Source organism: Somniosus microcephalus, chromosome 30 (genome assembly GCF_052327205.1).
Source record: "Somniosus microcephalus isolate GS21.2 chromosome 30, FLI_Smic_1.0, whole genome shotgun sequence".
NCBI lineage: Eukaryota > Metazoa > Chordata > Chondrichthyes > Squaliformes > Somniosidae > Somniosus > Somniosus microcephalus.
In genome coordinates this window covers 40,544,701-40,557,177 of record NC_141016.1, presented here as the reverse complement: position 1 = coordinate 40,557,177, position 12,477 = coordinate 40,544,701, and positions in this window count along the sequence as shown.

Genomic DNA, 12,477 nt, shown 5'->3' with positions numbered 1-12,477 from the left:
GAACTGCGTACAGTAGGCATGACTAGTGATGGGTTTCTATGAAAGGTTAGTTAGAAGGACAAATGGCTTCCCTCATCTGTACTTTGCCTAGCAAGCGTGTTTCTTTTTAAGGCTTTTTAAAATTGGGTTGGACTTGCTTTCTCCTCGTCAAAATCCCTCTTCAAGTTATCTCGGCCATTATATTGCTTGCTTCGGTAGTTCTGTGAGTGATGTTCAATTTTGTCTTCGCATGGAATAGTTCTGCCTAAATTTTCAATTTGCTTCTAATTTTTGAAAAATGGCTGCAAACCATTTGTCTTATCAATTGGTACTTTTTTATAATTGTTGATGCATAGTGTATAGTGCTAATGTCAAGAATGTCCTAGAGTACTTTACAGACTGGAGAATTAAATGGGTCCTGAATTAGAAATAAGTTAAATGCAGTTGAACTTGAGGTGACTGAAGCATGTTTTAAAATAAGTTTGGCTTCTGAAAGCAGGCGCGCAGGAAAGTGTTCTGAGGATAAAGGCATAACGTGTTGGCGAATGATGAATGTCAGGAGAGATAAGTCATGAGGGGATAATAGGGTTAGGATGTGAGGCTGTGGAGGATTTGAAAGTGAGTGTAAGGATCTTGAATTGGTTCGTAAGTGCCAGTAGCGTCTAGTGAGCATGGGGGCATAGGACTGCAGTATTCTGTGAGTTGCAGTTTGAAAGTGGAAGTTGGGTGGCTGGCTAGCGAACATTGCTTGAGGCAATAAAGATATGGATTAGTTAATGGCAATGGAGGTTTCGCAAAGTTAAGATGATTGGTGGGAGTGATAATGGGATTGAGCAGCATGCCCAGGTTTTGTACCACTTGAAATTAGCTTGCAGCTTCAGTTTTGTCTACATTTAAGCTGGAGAAAATTTTCACTCATCTGAGACTTGATGGTTTATTCTCTCCTTCGACATGTGTGGGCCTTCTAGGGGAAGTGGATAGGAGATTGTTCAAACTTTGGATCCTGAGCATAAGTTTGGACAGCTACAACCTGGTGGATATGGTTTGTAGCACAAAATAGCTTTTAATTCAGCACTGACTTGGCATTAAGTGGATGGGAAATGGAAATATTGGACTGATATAGAGAGCACTATTCTGGAAATTGACAGATGGGAAGAGGTGAAAAGAAAAGCTGAAAACCTGTAATAAAAATAGAAAATATTAGAAGTACAGAGCAAGTCTGTCAGCACTGACTATAGAAGGCTGGTTAATGTTTCTGGTTTGAGACCTTTGTCAGAACTCTTGGGAAGTGTGGAGGCATATTATTTTCCATGCTTGTGTTTGATTGGATAGCAAAATCTTTCCCAGCATTGATTGTGTGGGAACAAGGGTTTGCACTACTTGGGTACCTCGCTATTTTTTCTGTGCAGTTTGAAATCAGCACTCCCAACAACTGGTAAATTGAAACGGCAACTGTTGGAGATTTTGTAGATTCTGATTATCGTCACTTGTGTACAATTTATTTCCTAAATCTGCATTTTTGAATCCCTATTTGTTACTTAAATCTGTGCTCTTCTGTTCCTGTGTAGTAGAAATTGTCAACTCTTTGACATACCAGTCAGGTGTAATTATTTGTACTTTCCCAATGTAATTGAATCCATTATATAGCTAAAGCAGCAATTGGTGCAAAACCTTGTCTTTGTGATTTAATTGCTAAATCTAGTTCATCCTGAATGTTTCCTGATGTGCGGATAGTGCTATTTCTCTCTCTGCCTCTCCTGTTGGCTTTTTTGTGACTAGGAATCCAACAGTTTACACAGGATTGCCTGATTCAGTCCAAATAATTGAACCAAACATTGATCAGAATGTTCAAACTTGACCTGTTCTCCGAACAATGACCTGGCTGGCACAGTATCAAACTACCATCCAATACACTTGTTGGTCAGTGCTGTGTCAAGTAGTGAATGGGTTTCAGTTAACCTCTACTGAACTTAAATCAATTAGTTTGGACGTGGCCCGGTGACTTCCATTATAAGGAAAAGAATACCAAACTTATTTCTTGGGTACAGAAAAAACTCCCTTGCAAATTATAAATGGAGTATTTTCTTTAAAGAAAAAAATCTTGCTTTAAAATATTGGCCCAGAAATTCGGGTCTCCACGGGTGAGAACGCACGGGGTACTCGCCCGTAAGCCCAATGGAAGTGCCGGTTTCTTGCATGCACTGCGCATGCGCGGGAAACCGGCACTTCTGTTCCCCTAAAAGAAGGGGTTCAGAAGTCGAACGTGTGCGCAGGAGAGGTTGCGCGTGCGCATCGAACTTACGTTTTTTTTGCAGGTTTTCCCGGGAGGGGAAGTCTCCACAAGTTACACATAAAAAGCAGTCGCAAGGCCTGCTTTTTACAAGGTAAGTGGAGAAGTAATTAAAATTAAAACATTTTTTCCACAGGTTTATTATTTTTAAATACTTTAAAGAAAGGTAAGTTTATTTTTTAGCCCTGTTAGAAAATAAAATTATTTTTTTCAAAAATTTAAATTATTGTTTAAAATAGTTATTTCATGTAATTTATAGTTTAAAAAGTGATTTTTAAAAATTTATTTGAGGATTGTGATGTTTTGGGGCTTATAGTATTTATAAGTTTGACAGCCCTTCCTGTCAAACTTATGAATGAAGCATTCCCTGCTACCATTGGCTCTCCGTGGCCCATGTGATCCCAGGGGATGCATCGAACTAACTGCGCCCCTGGGATACGCAAGCACTGCGCGCTGGCAGTTGGAGGAGGCCCAGGATCGGAATTCCACAGGGGCCCAAAGCACAACAGCCGGCGCGCAAGGTAAGTGCAGGTCGGGGGCTTACACCCATGGGAAGCTCCCGACCCGAATTTCTGGGCCATTGTCTCTGAACCTAACTAATAGTAAAGCATCAGCAATAACTTCACTTAGCTGGGGTAAAGTGAGCGGTAGCTTTGTTACTGAAACTTCTTTACCTCCACAAATGCTGAATTTAAGAGCACAAAAACACACCTCCATTACGCTGCAAATATATGGGCTGTAATGGCTCAGTAGGTAAAGTCACTATATGTACTAAGCTATGTAGACCAGGTGATTCCGCTAGCGAGGGCAGCAGTTAATTACAATTAACCGTGGTGAACACTACTAGGCTAAGGAAGGGAAAAATCAGCTAGGATTTCCACCAGATAAGAGAATTCTCTGCCTTTTGTATATCTCAGTCAAGCAAAGTTTACAGTTTAAAAACTTCCAAAACAAAAGAATGCGATCTAGGATCTTCTGTGCACTGACACTAAATGGCATGGATTTTGTGGTGGTAATGATGCCGAAACTCTGTTCGCTGTCATTACTCCTCTGAAACTGACCATAACTTAAGGATTTAGTGTATGTGTGGAAATCCTGAAGTTGCGGTCAGTAATTCCCTGCTCCCCCACAAGCTGCGATGTGGAACTCCCCACAACCGGCAATCAGTGAAATAAGTTGAATTGATGAAAATGGGAGCTTTTCTAATCTAATATCGCTGTTAAACACACCATAAACAGTTAAGCCTTGTTGGGATAGGTGTAACTGGAGTTTTAATGGCATATTGACTGCTGAACAACCGTTCTGGTCCCGAAAAATTAATTTTATATTTGTGGAATGTCCAATTTCTCCATTCTGATAATTACAAGATTTTTAAAGTAAATGTTTGATATTTCAGCTTCTACTGTAGCCTCGTTGTTTTGCTCTCTGTTAAGAAATTTTTTTTTAAAGTGAAGGAAAATCAGTGCTTTTTATTTCCTGGTTTGCTGCCTGAGAATTCTTCAATGTGATTGGCTGTTTAGACAAGGTAAAGTCTAATCTTCACAAGAAGTGGGATTAGAGAGCAAGGAATGATTCGACCAGGGTGTAATGTAATGTAATTCAGAACCCATTTTAAAATTAAACGCCTTGGCCTAGAAATTCGGTATAGCCGCGTTTGGGGCGCTAGTCCTGGTGATGCGCAAAGTTTAGCGCCACCTAGCGCGATATTGGGTTGCAGCGCCCCTAAAGGTGATTGCGGCGCTAAATCAGGCGCTGCGCGCTACTCTTAAGGCGCTAAACCGGCGGCGCAACCCAATTTCGCGGCAGCGAGGGTGCTGTCAATCACTTTCCCTGAGAGACACTGGCGCCGGCCAGCTCTTAAAGGGGCAGGTCAATTGGCATCACCAGACACTCTGCCTTGTAGGCCTTCAAAGCAGTGGGAGCCTACCTGTGGCGCACCAGCCTAGCAAGAAATGGAAAGGGTGAGGCAGAGGGCGGAACGCCTCACTGATGGGGCATTGAATGCTTTGGTTGGCGCAGTGGAATCAAGGCCAAGGAAGATGGTCAGAATGTGATTTATGTTTTGGACAGTCTCCCGGGTGTGAGAAGCAGTTATGTGTCTGTATTAGTTTTGTTTCTGTTGCCATAGCTTTCTCATGTTTGAAGGAACCACATTTTGTGTAATGAAACACTTTCTTCATTTACAATGGCCATGCCTGCTATTTACATGCATCCATCTTGCCCTTCACAGGCTTGGGGGTATCGGACCGGTTCTATTCCTGTTTTTGGAATGGCAGCAAGCATTCTGTGAGAGGGGCCTAGAAGCTACTTCTGATCAGCCTCTGACACGCAGCCTGAGAAGAGCCGCTCGTGTAGAAGTTCAGGCCAGCAGGCATCTTCTCAGCCACCGACAGAGATGTCCTGCACCTTATCTGAGGCTGCAGATCTGGCTGAAGCAGCTGGCACAGCTCAGTCACCACCTCCTTTCTAAATCGCAGCCTTCTGACACTGCTCCTCCGGCATGTTCATGTAGGAAAACTGCTGTCGGAAAACCCTGCCAGCGTAAAGTCTGCTGTGGTGACGTCTGTTGGCCCTCCTCCGTCTGGCCATGCCTGCCCCCCTCCCAGCGTCTCAGTGCCCTTTCCAGATGATTTAGCAGCAGGACGTTCCCTTCCAATGCAGCCCCCATAATAAGTGCCCACAGGAAGGTTCCCCGTTGTCAAGGCTCACCAACAGCAAGGTGATGGTCAGAAGGCTGAAGATCGTCTGCCTGCGCTGGCTCAGTGGTCAAATGGCTCTGTGTGCAGCTCAGCAACTCTTTGTAGCTGTCGAAGTTGTGCTCCAAAAATGGCTGCTGCTTTTAAACTACACCAGTCCCCTTTAAATAACGCTCCTCCAGCCCGAGAGCGACTTGGTAAGGTTCCAGGTAAGCTGTCACTATTAGCGCCAGGCGCTACGGAGGGGGGCGCCACTGAATTTCCGGTCCAGGGCGCCCAAAAGGCGTTGCACACTCAAATGACATCATAATCAGCCTGCGCCCATGAGCGGGCGCTAAGATTTAGCGCCAGCGCTAAATGCATGCTCAATATGGGGCAAGGCGCTAAGCGCCCGCCCGGAAATTGGCTAGCACCCCACTTCTCGGCCTCTTTAGGCGTTAATCAGTGGCGCTATCAACCGAATTTTTCCCCTTGTGTTTAGTTTGTGCTTCCAGTGTGAATTCCTATGTCCGCATTTACAATGGAAACTGCCTTTTATAAACTTGACAGCCTGCAATTAGCACCTCCTGCTAGTGGTAGCACTTTCCATTATAAGTGGGGACATAGGAACTTATGATGGGAAAAGTTGACAGGAAGTGCATGCACAAGATTATATATATTTTCTTTCTCGCTCATTAATGGAACCTGGAGGATACTAGACTTGTCACTTGGGGCTGGATTTCTCCCACTTGACTCCAGATAATCTTGGGGGATATTTTCCATTTTTAGATACCATGGTGTTAATCTTGTCATTTTTTTTGAAACAAAGAACAAACCTGCATTTATATAGCACCTTTTGCAACCTTCGGATATTTTTAAGCACTTCACAACCTGTTGGGTGCCAAGTGATCCCACCTCTGATAGTCCCTCCCTGTGAGTCGGTATTTGTCCTCTCCTTGCTAGCTCCCTGGAAGTGGTGTGGCTGAGTTTGGTAACTCACATTACAGTGCTGCTTCCTCTGTATCATAAAACATGTAACAAACGGTCCCCCCCCCCCCCCCCCCCAATGGCTTAGTTAATTAAGGCAGTGAGTAGTTAAGCCATACAGACCAGGAAGGTTTCTGGTTTGATCCTCGGTCTGTGGTGTGGTAGCTGATCTCCGTCAGCTGTAGTTGGTGTACTTATCATTGGCTGAATGGGTGAAGCAGAAAAATCAGCGAGGCGTTTTGCTTTTGATTGCTATCCAGCATCCACAATGCTTGTGTGTGAACGGTGGGTGAGGAAAAGATCAGCCGTGACCTCATTGAATGGCGGAACAGGCGCAAGGGGCTAAATGGCCTCCTCCTGTTCCTATGTTCCTAAAGAAACAGGATCTGCTGTTATATTTGGTGTCCATGGGGTTGAAGCTCCATTATAGGAATTAAATAGGATAAATGAATTAATGAATTGGGGTTTGTGAGCTCATATCTGATGTTTACTCGGAGATCTATTGGGTATCTGACTAGAGATTGTGGGTTTAGAATTGGATTGAGGTGCTTGAAGTAATGATGGGAATTAAGATAAATAGGGAGTGGCTCGTCCCTCGCGTTGGGGAATTCAGAACAAGGAGACATTCTTTCAACATTAGAACAATGTTAGTTTAAGGTAAATCCAGGGAGAATGTCTACACTTTTTTTTGAGAACATGGAATGCACTGCCCCAGAAAGCCACGGTTGCAGCGTTAATTGAGTTGCTTAAAAGGGAAGCAAATACTTATTTGGAAAGTAAAGATATAGAGATGGCAGAACATTGGGATTAATCGCGATAGAACTGCCATGGCTAACAAAATAGTGTAGAGTAGAGAATAGGGGTAAAGGGTGGTTATTCTGTAGGGTTCTCAAAATTCCCACATTCCCTGAAAAGTTATGGATAAAGGGGCCCTGTATGGACAAGTTATTAAAAGGGGTACCCAAAATGGCCTCTGAAACCTCGTGACCAAAACCGACAGGATTTTAAAAGCAAGGCCCTGCAAAAAGGCAGGCCCTGAAATGAAACCTAACATGCATGAATCTGTGAAAAGACTTTGTAAAGCCAGACAGCTAGGTAAACACAGAATATGCATTCTTCACTTTGGAACAGATCAAGCCAGGGTGGCTCTAATCTGAAAGCCATCAACTCTTCGCATAAATAATCGGTAACAGCTCACAGGTAGCTGCCAAGCCAGGAAACCCGATTAAGTTTCATAAATGACAAACAGCCAGGATATCGAAGCCATTATATCAGGAGACAACTGCCCCAGAAGTCGTTAAAGTAAATGGCTGTAATCATTTTAAATGAGCCCGCCAAAAGTTAAGACAAAGGACTGACCTGATTTGCCGCGCAGATGAGTGAAGAACCGCGTATAATTGTAGGCCCACCAGTAGTGATCGGTCTCTTAGTGCTTGCCCCGGGCTCCTGCCTCTCGCGCCGTTCGACACCAAGGACGCCCATTGCTACACCGGGGCCAAACGCAGGAGGAGAACGAGACCCGAATTCGAAGACACACAGGGCCACAAACGGACGAGACGAGAAAAACGGTAAAACCAGTAAAGGCAGAGAAGGGCAGCGGAAAGACGCGTTGGGGGACAAACAGCCTAGTTATAAGCTGGCGTTTGATGCATGGACAGTAAAGCCCAATTAAGAATAAGCTGGTTGAAGCTTGGGTAGGAAAATCTTAACAGTGAAAACCGCCAACCGAACCCCAACCGCAGTAATACCGTTGGCGACTGCCCGAAGAAGACCCATCGCGACAAAGTATCCAACGAAGACGTTAACGGAGGAAAAGGAGGGTGCTTCACACAAACCACTCCATCGCCGCGCCCTGTGACCACGTGATGACGACGAACCCCAAAGGACAACAAGAGTGAACTTCAAATCCCCCAACCAGTTATATCAACAGGTTCCGAATTGGTGAGCATGAATTCCTGACCCCTCGTAGCTTAATCTAGTTGGATATTGGGGGTGGGATAAGGATAAGGGGATTTTTAATTTATTTGTTTCCCTCGATGTGCTATGTGTTCCCCCATTCCCATATAAGTGTAATTGTTTATGCCTGTAACTATATCAGTAATTCTCAGTAAGATTGTGTTTTATTGTGCCTTTAATAAAATTTGCGGTTTTCTTGCACCAAACCACTTGTCTACTCGATTTTCTGTATCGCCGCCTGTACCTAAGTCCAGTGTCGAGAACCCAGGGGTGTGGGAGCGATTCGAACCGCTCAGTCAGAGGTGAAGCTGGCTGGGCACACACCACCCACCCCCTACAATTCAGATTGGAGGAAGGTAGAAAGCAGTGATCCACAAGGATCTGTGCTGGGATAACATTCATCATTTACATTAATAATTTGGACTTGGAAATAAGTAACTCGTTATCAAAATTTGCAGATGATGCCAAACTGAGGAAGAATGCAACATAATACAAGATATTCGAAAACTTGCAGACTGGGCAGTTAAGTGGCAAACTAACTTTAACATAAATGTGAGGCGATGCACTTTGGTAGGGAAAAATAGAAACATGGAACTAAATGGGGTAGAAGAGCAAAAGGATCTAGGGATACAGGTAACCAAATCATTAAAAGCAGCATCGCAGGTCAGCAAAGCAATTAAAAATGCGAACAGCACTAGGATTTATTTCTAGGAGTATAAATTTAAAAGGACTGAAGTGAAGGGAAAATCTGTCTTAAACATCCCTAACAACAAGAAGAACTTTAATGAAGGCTAAACCACATTAACTGCAAGCTGAGGAACATTTAACAAACATTATCTGTCAGACAAAGGCAGCTGGTAACCAAGGGCAAATCTTGGGTTGCTACAGGATCAGTCGAACAGTCTTGAGATAAGACACCACTAAACAGCAGCAGGTAACATGCATTATGAGGTAACTCCACTAAACTTTGAACCAACCATGAACAACAAGGGATATAGGCACGCCTGAAGGAACCAATCATTGAGATGTGTGTGAGAATCACAGGACGTGTGGACACAAAGAATGTAAGAACTAATACAATATTGAGCTTTTTTACTGCAGTCGGCTAGGACAGACACGTCCTGGTTTAACAGAAAGAAGACGTCGAAAGATTCAACAGACTGCAAGTGATCGTCGGTTTGTCCACCGGGCGCTTGGAAAACTGCAGGACAGGTCTAGTTGTGTTTCTTATTTAATCTGTGTATTAGTGGTTAAATAAAAGATCTCTCCGAGATAGTGTATCCGTGTGTTTCTGTTGAGGTGGGTTCAAGTCCACGAACCGCACTCTAACACATAATGTGGGAGGTGTAAAAGTCATAAATAATTCCCACAGTAATTGGTGCCCGAAAAGGGACCTGAGCACTAAGACAGACCACCGGAATAGATTTGTAGACTAGGTTGGTTGTACCAGCTACTATGGAAGACCTAACGAAGTACCTGGAGAAAGAGCTGTGTGCTCAGTGTGAGGCCATGTGCTGAAGCATAATGCCACTATTCAAGAGAGGAGGGAGACAGAAAGCAGGAAACTATAGCCCAGTTAGCCTAGCATCTGTCATTGGGAAAATGGTGGAATCCATTATTAAGGAGGTAATAGCAGGATATTTAGAAAATCATTAAGACAATCAAGCAGAGTCAACATGGTTTTATGAAAGGGAAATCGTGTTTGACAAATTTGCTAGAGTTCTTTGAGGATGTAGCAAACAGGGTGGATAAAGGGGAACCAGTAGATGTGGTGTATTTGGATTTCCAGAAGGCATTCGATAAGATGCCACATAAAAGGTTACCCCACAAGATAAGAGAGCACGGGGTTGGGGGGTAATATATTAGCATGGATAGAGGATTGGCTAACTAACAGAAAACAGAGAGTCGGGATAAATGGGTCATTTTCCAGTTGGCAATCAGTAACTAGTGGGGTGCCACAGGGATCAGTGCTGGGGCCTCAACTATCTACAATCTATATTAATGACTTGGATGAAGGGACCGAGTGTACTGTAGCCAAGTTTGCTGATGATACAAAGATAGGTGGGAAAGCAAGTTGTGAGGAGGACACAAAGAGTCTGCAAAGGGAGATAGATAGGTTAAGTGAATGGGCAAAAATTTGGCAGATGGAATATAATGTGGGAAAATGTGAGGTTATCCACTTTGGAAGGAAGAATGAAAAAGCAAATTATTATTTAAATGGAGTGAGACTACAAAATGCTGCGGTACAAAGGGATCGGGGGGTCCTCGTACAGGAAACACAAAACGTTAGCATCCAGGTACAGCAAGTAATTAGGAAGGCTAATGGAATGTTGGCCTTTATTGCAAGGGGTATGGAGTATAAAAGTAGGGAAGTTTTGATGCAACTTTACAGGGCGCTGGTGAGATCGCACCTGGAGTACTGCGTACCATTTTGGTTTCCTTATTTAAGGAGGGATATACTTGCATTGGAGGCAGTGCAGAGAAGGTTCACTAGGTTGATTCCTGGGATGAAGGGGTTGACGTATGATGAAAGGTTGAGCAGGTTGGGCCTATACTCATTGGAGTTTAGAAGAATGAGAGGTGATCTTATTATAACACATGGGCCTAGAAATTCAGTTGTTAGCACCAGCCGCTAGCGCCTTAGGAGGAGAAGTGGGGCGCTAAGTGGCTAGCGCCCGGGCGCGACGCGATCTGCGCCTCTCGCGAACTTCACTCAAGATTTAGCGGCGGCGCAAAACCGCAGCGCCCGCTCAGCTGCACGCGCAGATCCTGATGTCATTTCATGGTGCAACGCCCTTGGTGCGCCCCGAACCGGGATTTCAGTGGCGCCGCCCTTCTGTGCGCCTGGCGCCCCCAGCGACTGGTAGAGGGGAATGGTTCCCAGTCGCTGCGGGGGGGCGCTCTTTAAAGGGGACTCCTCCTGCATTATAAGTGGCAGCCACTTTGTGGCAATCCTTCTGTGTGAGAGACGGATATTTGGAGAGAGACAAAGGGAGAGAGCTTTCTGCTTTGACTCAGCGCTCGCTGGTTTCAGGCCAGAGCTTTGCACTTGGATTTAACTTTCAGTGTCATAGCCTTGAGTCGCCACATATAATGGGGGCTGCAATGGGTGGAAACGTTGGCTTACTGCATTGCATTCAAAGGGCTCAGACGCCGTGAGAGAGTGCCAGTCATGGCCAGACAGAGAAGGGCCAACAGGTGTCGGCACAGGAGGCCTTACCCACCCAGGGTATACCGCCAGCAGTTCTCATATCTGAACATGTCTGAGGAGCAGTGTGTTCGGAGGCTGCGATTCAGAAGGGAGGTGATCACTGAGATCTGCCACCTGCTTTGCAGAGATCTGCAGCCACAGCTGAGGAGCAGGACGTCTCTGTCGGTGGCAGTGAAGGTGACGGTGGCTCTCAACTTCTATGCCACCGTTAAACAATTAAACAAAAATGACCATGATCCTCGGCCTTCATATAAAAAAACAAACACAACGGTCTCGGCCTTCATATATAAAAAAAAATATTCTCGGCCTTCATATATAAACACAACATTTGGCCACAGTTTCTACTTTTTCCCCTGAGGGTTATCCGCCTCGCTTCCGCGAATGGCCCCTTCCCGCCCTGCAGCTCCTCCTCAATGGGACCCCAGTGGCTGCAGCAAGGCTGCTGACGGTCAGATGGTGAGACGCCAGATGCCCTTGGGGGACGGCTTGGACCAGCTCTGGGCCTGGAGGGCCCGGCTGCTGACTGCTCCAACTCTGTTTGGGCGGCAGCAGTCTGTCCTACGGGTGGTGGCAGCTGCAGTGGAGGAGTGACAGTGTTGGCTGCAGGAATGCTGCCAACCTGACAGAGCACAGGCACTCCCTGGTCGGCTGATACACTGGCACTCGCACGGGCCAGCACTGCAGCATGCGCAGCAATCTGCTGAATCACAGCCTGCTGGGCTGCTGCGGCGCGGCGAGGGCCCCGGCGATGCCTGGCCGATCCAGCGAGGGTGGCAGCAGTTAGTGCCCGTGTGGCCCTGATCTGTGTCTGCATCAGACCAGCCAGTGAATGCACGGCACGACTGAGCACTTGGCAGGAAGCCGCCTGTGATGCAGCGAAGTCCTGCTGACTCCTAGCCTGTGCTGCCGTGAAGTCCTGCAGACTCCTGGCCTGTGCTGCACTGAATTCTTGCAGACTCCTGGCCTGTGCTGCCCCAAATTCCTGAGCACTCCTTGCCAGTGACTCTATGGAGTCAGGCATCCTTGCCACTGCAGTGTGCTTCTGCTCAGCCTTGGCGCCCATTTCACCAAGGAGCCGCACCTCCTCTGCGCTCACCGCAACAGGACTGGAGGCCACACTCACCCTCTGGGGAGAAGGCCGCCGAGCTTCCCCACCCCTCCCGCGTTGCTACAGCCCGCTGGGCCCCGGAGCTTCACTCTCCTCAGACCCTTCCCCCCTGCTCCCCTCCAGGGAAGACGTGTCCCCATCATGGCCATGGGCAGCCTCGGCTGAGGGTGGCACTGATGGGCCGGCTTCCTCTTCCTCCTCCTCGAATTCAGAATCACTGACAGTGGCAGCTTGAGGGCCCGCCTCCTCACCTGGCGAATCAGCATCTGGA